Source organism: Canis aureus, chromosome 38, assembly GCF_053574225.1.
Source record: "Canis aureus isolate CA01 chromosome 38, VMU_Caureus_v.1.0, whole genome shotgun sequence".
Lineage (NCBI taxonomy): Eukaryota > Metazoa > Chordata > Mammalia > Carnivora > Canidae > Canis > Canis aureus.
Window position 1 is genome coordinate 7,463,893 of NC_135648.1, and position 12,412 is coordinate 7,476,304.

General features: G+C 39.9%; 1 long non-coding RNA gene across 3 annotated transcripts in view; it reads left to right on the forward strand.

The window, feature by feature from the left end:
* The window catches only part of LOC144307076 (uncharacterized), a 130,396-nt gene that overhangs the window by 13,678 nt on the left and 104,306 nt on the right, over positions 1 to 12,412 (forward strand). The window lies entirely within an intron of this gene.

Consider the following 12,412-nt stretch of genomic DNA (forward strand, 5'->3'; position numbering starts at 1 on the left):
GAGAGGAATTTGTTCTGGGTCAGGATCTGGCCTGCTGAGTAAAGTCATCCTTATCCCTCTTACTCCATCGTGGTCTGCTGGCGTCATGCTGAAGTTCTCACTTCCATATAAGAAGACAGTTTGCCTCACCCACAGCCTTGTCTGTCTAGAAGGGGTAAATAGCTTGCCAGTTACATTATGTCTGCAAGGCATGTGAGAGAGGATTGTGGAATCCATGATCCAGCTGGGACTAGAGTGAGAATTACGAATTGTCTCCTGTGTGTTGGGGGTAGGGATGGGTTGGCTTGGGGAGATGAAGAATACAAGGGGGTTGATATAAACTGTTCCAGCCACACGTTACTTCCCTTGCCTGACAACCTCAGTGTGGCTGAGAGTCATTGCATAAAGTCTGTGCATAAAGCAATGCAGTTCTAGTGTCTCAAGGGCCTGGCACATGCAAACAAATCAGCTCACCAGACATTACTGTAGTAGAGGCAAGACAAGTGTTATTTCTTCGACAACCCTCTCCCATAGGACTTTCTCCTTGAGCATCCAGTGTGATGGAATGGGTGATTTAGCCTAGATGAATTGGGGTCATGTAACTCTAACCCTGATGTAAGCAAATGGCAAGGCTGGAGCCTCTGACTCCCTGAAACCACTAAATTGTACAGTATTAGGAATAAGCACCAAAAGTTGATTTCAGGATACGAACATTTGTAAGGAGATGAGTTTTGCTGAGCATTGTTGGTTTGCTTGTAAAAGGTAACAAAGAAAATAATAATCAGAAGAGAAAATGGCTATCTTTTGCCCTACTCCGTTTTGTAATAAATAAACGAACCGAGCATATGAAATTTCGATGGTCCTGTTTATTAGAGAGTCGTTCTGCTCCATAGGTTCCCTCCAGGGAGATGTGAGAGGCACCAGGCTGCAGATTGGAAGTGGCTGCGCCGAGGAAAAATGAGAGGGGTCATGAGGGCCTTGCAGAAATTAGGAGTGAGGTGCCCTGTCTCACCCTCTCCCTCTGAACTGAATCCCTGGGGGAACAGGAGATACCCCATCCACCCCACCTCAACTCCTTCTCATCATATTCCAGCTCCTAGCCTGCAGTTTGAAAATCTGAGGCTGTGTGCACCGTGGCAGAGTGCTTTAGGGGTCTGAAAGCCAGCCCTGAGTTTTTACATAAACATGAGGGGAGGCCTCAATGTAGTTCAGTTCTCGAGAAGCCAGTCTATGAGTCGCCTGGCTTCTTGGCTACACGGTGAGGAGTGGCAGAGGGAAATGTCAAGAAGGAAGTGATATGCAACATGGAAACCAACTGCTTTCCTCAATTTTAAGTGTGTGCGAAGTATCTTGTGATGTTTCTGCATCCCAAGCCCGAGAAAGGAGAGGCATCTGTCTCTTTGTTGCTATTCACAGACAGGCTCTTATCTGTGTAAATCTTATATCTAATTCTCAAACTATCGCCAAGGGAGATACTAATTATTGGGTAGAGGCAGCTTACAAATGGTCAAATAATAAATGTTAATAAAAACATTTACAATGTAAATAGATTGCTTGACGGGAGCACTGACTGTGACAAATCTGAGAAAACAAGAGCTCAGATAAATTGCCTGGCATGGTTGGCAATAATAATAATAATAATAATAATAATAATAATAATAATAAAATTATAATGCCACATTAACTGTATCATTATTATTGTCACTATTTATTGTTTTCCAGGACGGGTTAAAACCTTCGTATACAGTATTTTATTGGATTTAATCCTTACAACAGTCCAAAGGGGGAGGTATCAGTATCCATGTTATTCAGGTTTGTACGCCAAGGTTTTGAGAGGTCAGGTCATTTGCCCAAGGTCATCAAACTTGTAAATGATGGAACTGGGATTTTAATCTGCTTTTATATTAAGACTACAGGACCTGGTCTTTCTTTTTTAAAGCAATATTTCAAACAAGAGTCAAAATAAAGCCAGAAAAGTCCAAAGGCTGATTTATAACCTGATTTCTTCTTGGCCTTCACAATGCTGAGTAAAAATTGCTGAGTCTTTAGTGTGGAAGGAGCGTTTGAAGTGTAATACAGAAGATCCTGCTGCCAGGGGTTGTCTCATATTTGCCTTTAAACTATAGTGACCCAGAGCTCCAGTACTGGTGGCAATTTATTAATCACCCCTACGTGCCAGGTACTGCAGGCCTTTTGTTGATGGAAAGTGCTGGCTTTATAGTTGAGAAAGCACACTTCCTTACATAAATCCCTACACCGAATCCTGGACCCAACACATCATACATAGTAGAATGGAAAACCAAGCCTCAGAAACATGAAGATGCAGATTGAGGAAATGGAAAAAAGGAAAGGGCCCAGATAAGACCTTCTGCTCCCCATCTGAGAGCTACCTTGACTCCTTCATGCTCTTTTATGAGGGACACATGCAGAGTTCATTCATACTGTATAGCTTGTCCTCTCTCATTTTCACCCATAACAAACCTGTCTTGAAAAAAAATTCTAGTGCTTTCTGATACCTCTCTTGAATTGAGGTTTTCAGCATCAATAGGGTCAATTTGAACTGCCTCACTTTGTATGTGGCTAAAAAAACACATGCCATCTTTTATCCTTAAAAATTGCTGTTCTGTTAGAACAACTGAGTGGTACTTTTCCATTTCTCTTTGAATCTATCTGTAGGATCTAACAGTGCTTAAAACTATTTCAATAGTTGCCTCCTTGAATATAATCTTCATCCACTTTTCCTTCTTTTTAGACTTAGGCTCTACAAGATAAAAAAATTAGTTAGCATCCCTAGGAACCCTACATGGTCCATATGGCTTTCTAAGCAATGCCTGTATTTGAGACTCTCCTATCTTCCTTCTTCCTGGAAGACATGCATTCCCCTCAATCGATGTAACACCTTGCTGCTTTCATCATAAGTATCATTTAAAAATATTTTTTAAAGATTTATTTATTTATTTTAAAGGGTATGGAGGGGCAGAGGAGAGGGAGAGAGAGTCTTAAGCAGACTCCGCACTGAGCACAGAGCCCAACACCAAGATCATGACCCTAAGCCAAAACCGAGAGTCCTATGTTTAACTGACTGTACCACCCAGGTACCCCAAAAATACTTTTTTTCTATGAAACCTCTTTGAATTTTACATCATGGAAAATTTAAAACATATACAGAAGCAGGGAGATTATTATAATAAAGTCAATGTAGGGATCCCTGGGTGGAGCAGCGGTTTGGCGCCTGCCTTTGGCCCAGGGCGCGATCCTGGAGACCCGGGATCGAGTCCCACGTCGGGCTCCCTGCATGGAGCCCGCTTCTCCCTCTGCCTGTGTCTCTGCCTCTCTTTCTCTCTCTCTCTGTGACTATCATGAATAAATAAATAAAATCTTTAAAAAAAATAAATAAAGTCAATGTACCAACTTCAAAAGTGATCATTACTGGACAATCTTCCTTCATCTATACCCACCCATCCCCACCAACAGGATGATTTTGAAGTAAATCTCAAATATCATGCATTTCATCTGTAAATATTTCATATGCATCTCTGGAAAATGAGGCCTACTTTAAAAAGCATAACCACAACATTATTACGACACAAAATAAATCAATAGTCATTCTTTAATATAATTAAATATGCATTCATTGTTCATATTTCACCGAGTGTCTTTTAAATTGTTTGTTTATTTGAATTGGATTCCAAGAAAGGTTCCAACTATGTCATCTATATATCTCTTTAAATGTCTTTTACTTTATAGATTTCCTCTCTCACTCATTTTTTTTCTTGTCATTGATGTTGAAGAAACTGGCTGCTTTTGCTGTTAGAGTTTCCATAGTGGTTTAGATACTTCAGAGATCCCTTCTAGTTTGACGGCTGTTCTCAGATGGGCCCACCATGGGAGGTTTTCTGGTGAGGACCCTGGGGTGGTTTTGAGTTCTGTTTTCAAGGCTATTTAGAACCTCATTACATTCCCTCCACTTTATCTTGCCTGAGTGCTGACACCATGAGGATTTGGGAGCAATTGGTGGTTTGTCTCCACATCAATTATATTTGAGAGTTTGTAGGGATATCTTTTTATCTTGTTTTCTTGTGGTAGTTTTTAAATAAATCTTTTTGCTATTCTAGTTTTCCTATTTTTAAATATATCAGATTGAATATTTTTAACACCAAAACCTAACTATAAAACACATTTAGATTTAGGTGAAAGGCTGCCTTTCATTGAATACCTTGATTTTCTTTTGCCAGTACTCAGAATATGTAAAAAGTACCTGTGAATGTGCACTAGGACCAAATTGATCAATATCATCCCTTTTTGTTTTGGCGTGGTTTTCTGATGCATGATCTCCCATGGTTAGACCAGCAGTCAAGAGATCAAATGTCTGTATGCATGTGTGTGTGGATGTGCGTGTGTTTAAGAAACCTGTGCCAACACTGACCCTAGATTTTTCTCAATTTTATGAGGCTGAGCTTTTGTAGTGTAGGATGGTGGTTTCTGGGTCTGTAGACACTCATATAGTTGCTCTCCTTACCCTATACATGTAGTCGTCTCTTTGTAGGGGGTATTGTAAACATCATCTGAATTTTTTTTTCATCTGAAATTTATACACCTTGGATCTTTGTAGTCATGGCCCAGATTCTTTGCATCAATCAAGATACATATTCATTATCAAAGGCATTCTGGGAAGACAGAAGCAGCAGCATAGTTTTTGAATTTCTTCCTTAACACAGAGAAAATAGATAATAAAACCAAAATCCTATATACAACATTTAAAATAAAACTAACAGGGTGTCCTCTGGAACCCCCAAATTCAGCTGGGTAGAGAGAAACCAGCAACAGGCTCAAAACCTACATGGAATCAATGTCTGTTCAGGAGGAAGCAGAGGAAAGCAATGCAGCATTTACTAAATCTGGGAAGAAGAAAACCCAAAGTAGGCAATAAATATTCACTAAAAATTTCAGAGTCTAGTTTGAGAACAGCAAGTAAATTTTGGGCAACTTTTGGGACCTTATGTCAGTGGGATATAATGAAGTCTCCAAGGTGTGGAAGAGTCTAGGCTCTGTGAATTTTTGAAACGTCATCTTTTTCAGGGTAGCACCTCATGTGGAAGGAGAAAACAATGGGGATGGGATTAAACTTACCTGAGATAAGGGCAGTAGAAACAAGAAACAGAATGTACCGATGAAAAGGGGGAAAGGGAAATTACAGCAAGGAAGTCTCAAATAGCAAGCTTCATATTACCTCAAAACAACAGAAAAGGAAACTCTTAAGTTAGAAAAGCTATCCTGAACCACACCTCTTTTTTTTTTTAATTTTTATTTATTATTTATGATAGTCACAGAGAGAGAGAGAGGCAGAGACACAGGCAGAGGGAGAAGCAGGCTCCATGCACTGGGAGCCTGATGTGGGACTTGATCCGGGGTCTCCAGGATCGGCCCTGGGCCAAAGGCAGGCGCCAAACCGCTGCACCACCCAGGGATCCCCACACCTCTTTTTAATTTTTTTTAATTCTTTTTAAATTTATTTATGATAGTCACACACACAGAGAGAGAGAGAGAGGCAGAGACATAGGCAGAGGGAGAAGCAGGCTCCATGCACCGGGAGCCTGACGTGGGATTTGATCCCGGGTCTCCAGGATCCCGCCCTGGGCCAAAGGCAGGCGCTAAACCACTGCGCCACCCAGGGATCCCCCCACACCTCTTTTTAAAGTTCAAGAAGCTAACTTCAAATTAAAGTGAACAATAGGGAAATATCAAGACCAATTCTCTCTTTTTTAAAAGATTTTATTTATTTATTTGTTTATTCATAGAGACAGAGAGAGAGAGAGGGTCAGAGGCACAGGCAGAGGGAGAAGCAGGCTCCATGCAGGGAGCCCGACGTGGGACTCGATCCAGGGTCCCCAGGATCAAACCCCGGGCTGCAGGTGGCGCTAAACTGCTGACCAAATCTCAAAGGAAGTTACTATGAGCAAAAAGGAGCAAAAGCAGAATAACATCCCTAAACACAATGAAAGGATATATGAAAGTTATATTTACAAAACAGATAAAAATTGTAACTTCCTATTTCAAAACAAGCTTAGTGACATTAAGAAATTGATACAAAATATGATAAAGCAACACAAATTAGAACCAGAATTCAGAACATGATTTTAGAAGTCAGGAAAGCATTAGAAATGAAAGAATCATAATGTCAGAAAAGAAGACTAGAATAGAAGAAATGCAAAAAATTGTGCCTTAAGATAAATGGAAACTGAAAAACAGAAAAAAAATAAAAATAAAGAAGAAACAGCAACTGGTAAAAAAGATTCTGTGAAATGGCAAATACTGAAGATAGGCAAAGAGGATCCAACATATGGATAATTAGACCTCTTTAAAAAGAAAACCAAAACAAGAGAATATAGCAAATGTTAAGCTGTAGGTGAAGAAACTTGCCTGAAATTAAAAAAAAAGAGAGCTAGTTTTGAACTACATATTGAAAAAGCATAATACCTTATAATATCAACTCAGAGGGATACACATATCAAGACATATTCTACTAAAACTGCTTGAGGTGATGATAAAACAAGCCAAAAATTTCCTTCTGCAGTCTTGACAAAAAAATATAGTGATTTATGAGGAAAAAGTTAGATTATTATCAGAATTTCAACAGCAGCACCTTTTGCCAGAAGAAAATGGAGTGATATATTTAATCTAATAATCAAAGAAAGAAAATATGAGCCAAATTGTTTATATCAATTAAAACTGATTTGAGTACATAAAAAGACATAGAACAAGCGTTACCATCATGTAAGGACTCAGGGAATATGTTCTTTTCTAGTATTCTTGGGAAATCTGCTAGAAAACAAACTTTCAATATATAAAATGACTGCAAACACATTACTAGTAATCACTGGTGGTGAGATTTAAATATATATTTACTTATAGACTGTAGACTAAAGGTAATTTAGCTTTAAGAAGGGAGAGAGCATAATATGTAATGGCTAGATATATAGACATAGTAAAATAGAAATAAAATGGGGGAAGTTTGGAGAAAGCAAATGCAAAAGAAGTTTTAACTTAGAATGGTTTTATTGGGACTCTTCAGTAGTTAACACATGATAAAGCACAAAAGTATATGTGGGCTACTCTAATTCTATCACCTCTTAATATCGTTGAAAACCAAGTGTCTTGGTTTGGAAGAAAGGGAACACATATAATACATAAAGTTAATAAAAAACCCTGTGAACTATATATTAGAAGTACCAGTATTGGTGCATGAATATAAATATATAAACACACGTGTTGCCTTTAAATCTGACAAGAGAGAGGTGCCTGGGTGGCTCAGTTGGTTAAGCCTCTGCTTTTGCCTCAGGTCATGATACCAGGGTCCTAGGATCAAGGCCCATGTCAGGATCCCTGCTCAAGGGGAGCCTGCTTCTCCCTCTTCCTCTGCTCCTCTACTCGTTCTCTCTCTTTATCTCAAATAAATAAATAAGAATCTTTAAATCTAATAAGGGAAAGAATGAAGCATTTTTTCATACTTTTACTATATGAAACATAATACTAATAACCAAAGAGCTAATAACTAATATAGAAGTGTATTATTATAGAATCATTTTGCTGAATAAAGGAAGAGGATAATGATAGAATATCACCCTTGTGGGGTGTAGTCATTGAACACCAATGGCTGTTGCCTTAGAAGGAAAAGAGAAAACAGACATAATAGACTTGATGAAAATGCACCACCACCACCACCTGTACTTTCGTCAAAGGAATTGAACCTGAGTTTGGTCCAGTGTCTAGATCCAGTTGCACATTTGTAGGAAATGGAAAGGACAGAGGAAATGCTGAATGGCAAGCTGTGAGCTATCAAAGAGAACTAGAGCTGGACACACGTTAAAGCAGTAAAAATGGATTTTATTCAAAACTATTACAATAGGGGAAAAGAGACTTCAGTATAGAACTGAGCAGGATTCCAAATACTAGAACAAGTGGGGATTCATAGCCAAGGAATAGGGTAAAGGGATTGGTATATGGAAATTTATTAGGAGGAGACATCATCAGGTGGAGGGTTGGAAGATTCTTGCTAACCTGAGTTAACAGGATTCTGGCTGAGGACAGGCCAGGGTGGTCAGATATCAAGAGTGGAGGGATTCTTGCTACAGCTGGCCCAGGCAGGCTAATGACAGAGTCCAAGGATGAGGTATAGTCAAAAAGAGGGCTCAGAACAGCCTTTCTCAAGTTTGGTCAAATAGAGGGTCTTTATTTGAGTGTACAATCAGCTATATCTAGACTGTGGGAACTACAGGTTAAATGGCCTGGGCTTTCAACACATAAATTATAAAGGAAAAAAAGGGATATGGAGGGAGGCTTGCAAATTAAAAGACAAAGATTAAAAATAAAAAACAAGCAATATGAAAAGATTGAGACTAGGGATACACACATGGTATAGTGGTCGAGTAGTAGTCCCCAAAGACATATTCAAATCCGCATCCCTAGTAACTGTGGATGTGACATTGTTTGAAAACAGGGTCTTTGCAGATAAGTTAGGATCTTGGGATGAGAATATTTGGGATTCAGAGTAGGTCTTAAACTAGTGACTGGTATCCTTATAAGAGAAAGGAGAGGGAAATTTTAGACACATAGACACAGAAGAAAAGGCCATGTGAAGACAGAGGCAAGATGGGAGGGCAGACACAAGTCAAGGAATGCCAAGGATTGCCAGCAGCCACAGGAGGCTAGGAGAGAGGCCTAGAATAAATTCCCTCTTAGGGTCTTCAGAGGGAATCAAGTCTACCAACATCTTGATTTTAAACTGGACTCTAAAACTGTGAGAGAACAAATTTCTGTTATTTTAAGGTACCCACTTTGCAGTAATTTGTTATGGCAGCTCTAGGAAACTAAGACATGTGACTATATCGAGAAATACAAAGTGCTGATTACCATGCAAATCAGAATTATTTCCTGGTGCAGAGGCTGGGATTAGAATGAGGTACATGGAGGTCTTATGCAGAGGTTGAAAATTTCTGTTCTTGATCTAGATACTGGAGGTGACAGTGTCTTCCTTACAATAATGCCTTGAGTCCTACGATTGTTTTCTGTGTTCTTCTATTTCTGGGTCCTTTTCTCAGTAAAGTTTTTAAAGTCTACACACAATTCATCTGTGGCTCCACCCCCATATATAATTCCTGCCATTATTTCTAGAAGGTAATGACATTATCTGAAGATTTATTTTAATTTCAGTGTAATTAACAGTGTTATATTACCTTCAAGTGTAGAATAAAGTGGTTTAACAATTCTATACATTACTCAGTGCTCATCATAAGTGTATTCTTAATTGTCTTCACCTACTTTCCTCTATACCCCCACCCATCTCTGCTTTGGCACCCACCAGTTTGTTCTCTACATTTAAGAGTATTTTTTGTTGTTGTTGTTGGTCTCTTTTTTATTTCATTTCTTTTTTTTTCTTCTTTCTTTTCTTTTTTTTAAAAGAGGTTTTATTTATTTATTCATGAGAGACACACACACACAGAGGCAGAGACATAGGCAGAGGGAGAAGCAGGCTCCATTCAGAAAGCCTGATATGGGGGACACCTGGGTGGCTCAGCGGTTGAGCGTCTGCCTTTGGCTCAGGGCATGATCTCGGAATCCGGGATCGAGTCCCACGTCGGGCTCCTTGCATGGAGCCTCTTCTCCCTCTGCTTGTGTCTCTGTCTCTCTCTCATTGTCTCTCATGAATAAATAAATAAAATCATTAAAAAAAAAAAAAAGAAAGCCTGATATGGGACTCAATCCCGGGTCTCCAGGATCATGCCCTGAGCCAAAGGCAGACACTCAACCGCTGAGCCACCCAGGCATCCCTATTTATTTCGTTTCTTAAATTTTATATACAAATGAGATCATATGGTATTTGTCTTCTCTGACTTATTTCACCTACCATTATACCCTGTAGATCTATTCATGTTGTTGCAAATAGCAAGATGCCATTCCTTTTTATGGCTGAGTAATATTCAAGCAGATATCTCTATATCTGTTTATCTATCTCTCACATATTCTTTATGCATTTATCTATGGCTGGACACTTGGGTTTCTTCCATAATTTGGCTATTATAAATAACGCTGTAATAAATATAAGGGGTGCATATACCTTTTCAAATTAGTGTTCTCATATTCTTTGGGTAAATACCCAGTAGTGAAATTGCTGGATCACATCTAATTTTATTTTTAATTTCTTGAGGAACTTCCATACTATTTTCCACAGAGGCTACGCCAGTTTCCATTCTTGCCAACATGCAGAAAGGTTCTTTTTATACACATCCTTATCAACACTTGTTTCTTGTATTTTTGATTGTAGTCATTCTGACAGGTGTGACGTGATATCTCATTGTGGATTTGATTTGCATTTCCCTGATGATGAGTGATGTTGAGCATCTTTTTGTGTGTCTGTTGGACATCTGAATGTCTTCTTTGAGGAAAGTCTGTTCATGTCCTCTGATCATTTTTAAATTGAATTATTTGGGTTTTGTTGTTGAGTTGTTTTAGTTCTTTATATATTGTGGATACTAAACCCTTATTGGATATGCCATTTGCAAATATCTTCTCCCATTCTGTGCATTGTCTTTTTGTTTGGTAAATTGATTCATTTGCTGTGCAGAAGCTTTTTATTTTGATGTAATCCCAATAGCTTATTTTTATTTTTGTTTCCCTTAAGAAACATGCCTACAAAAATTGCTATGGCTGATGTCAGAGAAATTGCTGCTTGTGTGCTTTCTCCTAGGATTTTTAAGGTTTCAGGTCTTATGTTTAAGTCATTAATCTATTTTAAGTTTATTTTTGTGTCTAGTGTAAGGAAGTGGTCCCGTTTCATTCTTTCCCATGCAGCTATCCAGTTGTGTTGTGGCTGAGCTACATTTGCCTTCAGTCCAGTCATCTGCAATGTCTCTCTGTGCCTGTTGTGACAAGGTTTAGTCCCTGGGTTGTTGGTGGGGCAGTCTTGGACTGCTTTGGCCTTGAATTGGGTTAGATCAAGTGTTTGCCAGAGTTCCAGTAGCACTAAACTGCAGGGCACTCTCCCTGTCTTGTCCTCTGAGAACTTTTGTTGGTGGATGGGGTGTGCAATCAGACCAGATGTCTGCCCTCAGTCCTGCTGGGACCGCAGTTGAACTGGTGTGTATGGTTTTCTTCCCTTCTTCCTAGGGTGGGGTCATTTTGGATTGGGTCTGCTTGCACACCACTACACTTGTGGCACTGCTTTGGATGGATAACTGCCAAAGGCATGGATGTGTGAGGGTGGGTGTGCAGGACCAGCAAGTTCTGCAATGATCCTCTGGGATAGGGAACCTGCATCGGCCTGGGAAATCCCCTGCCAAGTCAGGCTGGAGGGGGCTAGTCCACAGAGGAGTGAGGGGCAGGGCACACTACTAAGTTGGGTGAAGAGTCTTGATGCTGTACTAGTTCCCTCCCTCCCCCGCCCCAGGCTGTCCATGTATCTAGGCTAGGAGGCAGGGGAGAGAAATGGCACCCTTTTGCCATTTCTCTTTTGCCCTTGGAGAAGTCTCCCAAAGATCCCTGCCCCTCCAGCACATGCTCTGAGATTAGTAAGCAAATTTCCCTCCCATATACTCTGCAGGCATTTTTCAAACTGCTGCTTCTATGCTGTATCTCAGTGGGGCTGTTTATTACACTGTCCCTTTAAGGATGGGGACTCAGTTTCCTATCACCCCCCTGGCTCTCTCAGATCTAAGCCCACTGATTTTCAAAGTTCCAGGTGGTAAGACATATTGATTGTAAGAATTTGTGAAGTTAAGGACCTCTTGTTTTCAAAGCCAAATATTTTGGAAGTTTGTCTTTCCGGTGTGGGTCCTCCATGCCTAGGGCCCCTGGTGTGGATAACTCCTCTCTCCCCTCCATCCATGGTGTCCCTGCCTCCTGTGGACACTCCTGTGGATCCATTTGCCTCCTGACTATGTCTCTGCTCTTTGATGTTGCCTCTTCTTTACATTTAGTTGTGCAGTCTATTTTTCCAGTCTTCAGGTCATTTTCTGGGTTATTTCCCCTGATGCAGGTATTTTTGAAGTATCCAGGGGACAGGTGAGGTAGGATCCTTCAACTTTGCAATCTTCCCCAGAAATCCACTGATAATTTACTCTTGACAAAGCCATGCTAATTCCATCTTCTATTTTTCTTGCCATTTTTTGGCCAATTATTATTTTTTTTATCAAAAATATTATTTCTTGCAGCACCTGGGTGGCTCAATTGGTTAAGCATCTGCCTTTGGCTCAGATCATGATCCCGGGGTCCTGGGATCAAGTCCCATGTTGGGTTCCCTGCTCAGGGGGAGCCTGCTTCTCCCTCTCTCTCTGTCACCCACCCCTGGCTAGTGCGCGCGCTCTCTCTCTCTCAAATAAATAAATAAATAAATAAATAAATAAATAAATACATTATTTCTTTTTATCAAAAATAGCAG